Source organism: Rhineura floridana, chromosome 1 (assembly GCF_030035675.1).
Source record: "Rhineura floridana isolate rRhiFlo1 chromosome 1, rRhiFlo1.hap2, whole genome shotgun sequence".
Classification (NCBI taxonomy): Eukaryota; Metazoa; Chordata; class Lepidosauria; order Squamata; family Rhineuridae; genus Rhineura; species Rhineura floridana.
The window spans coordinates 133152156-133153668 of NC_084480.1; the positions used below are offsets into that span (position 1 = coordinate 133152156).

General features: G+C 42.4%; 1 non-coding gene across 1 annotated transcript; it reads left to right on the forward strand.

Moving 5' to 3' along the window:
* Positions 1–779: 779 nt before the first annotated feature.
* On the forward strand, positions 780–898 carry LOC133375841 (5S ribosomal RNA). The gene has a single exon (XR_009760326.1). It is a non-coding gene; the product is annotated as a 5S ribosomal RNA (ribosomal RNA).
* Positions 899–1513: the final 615 nt, after the last annotated feature.

Here is a 1513-nt window from a genome sequence, read left to right on the forward strand (position 1 = left end):
AATAAATAAAGCTCTCTCACAGAGGTCTCTCTCCCCCCCCCCCAAAGTGCAGAATTTATCAATTCATTTCAAGCAGCAAGATGTCAGAATCAGATCTGAGCTGGCAAATTATGACAAAGTGGGAATTGGCAAAAATGAAATGTCCTTTTGGAATTCATACATTTCTTTAATGGATTTTTACAGCACTCAACAACCATTAGCCATTTTGCTTTTCACTGTATATAAAAGATAACATGTGAGCAGAAAAGAAGGCTACCAGGAAAACAAAGGAGAAGGGAGAACCAGGAAAAATGGCTTTGCAAGGTTTGCATGTCAGTTTAAGCAAGTTAGGAGTGTGTGACTAAATTGAGCGATGCGGATTAGCAGTATAAGGACAGAGAAGAGGATGCCATTCATCTTATTTTGACATATTCACATCGTAATAGGCCTGGAAGGCAAGCGTCACATCTGATAGTAGGCAAGAGTGCTGGTTTGACGGGCAGAGAAATGTAGGGCAAGGCAGATATCCAGTCACACATCATTCCACCTTGTTATCCTCTTTCACATCTTTTGCAAAACTTTCACTCTTCCTCCATGCAACAGGGAAAGTATTAAAGTCAGGAGAGTGATTGGGTCTGAAGAAGAGTCTGTTCAGATAGCCTCATCTTTCTTTTGAATGGAGGGAACATAAGGACATTGGGACCGCCATTTTGGGAGAGCAGGGATGATGCTATTCACTACCCCCACTCTTTGTCTTAGAACATTTTTATTTATTTAATTAGAGGAGAACCATAGGCAAAAGCTATGGCCATACTACCCTGAACACACCCGATCTCATCTCATCTCGGAAGCTAAGCAGGGTCAGGCCTGGTTAGTACTTGGATGGGAGACCACCTGGGAATACCGGGTGCCGTAGGGTTAGAGGAAGGCAATGTTAAACCACCTCTGAATACATCGTAATATGAAAACTCTATGAATATATCCAAAAAAGATTCACAGGGTTGCCATAAGTTGTAATCGACTTGAAGGAATATAAAAAGACCTCAGGTTCAATCCTTGGCATATCCAGTAACAGTTGGGGATTGGAAAGACATCGCTCTGAGACCCATCTAAACCAGCATCTTACCACTTTAAACACTCATGGCTTTCCCCAAAGAATTCTGGGATCTGTAGTTTGTTAAGAGTGATAAGAGTTGTTAGGAGACTCCTATTTCTGTCACAGAACTACAATTCTCAGAGTGGTTTAATAGTCAATCCCTCATCCTAGGGAACCCTGAAAGTTGTAGCTCTGTGAGGGGAATAGAAGACAACTCTGTTTTCTTTGCAGTTTGTAGTTCTACCAAAGTAAAAATGCTTTCATGCACAATATGTAGGCTTCCTGAGTTATTCTCATGGGATGAATCACTGGAGAGGTAAAAGTAGGGAATATCTGCTGCTTTTCTGGAGGCACATGGCAGGTTCCTTCAGCAGTGGCTGTCCTGGGAATTCTCTCTGGCTCCGTTGTTCTCTCTCCTGGGCACTGGCCAGATCAATG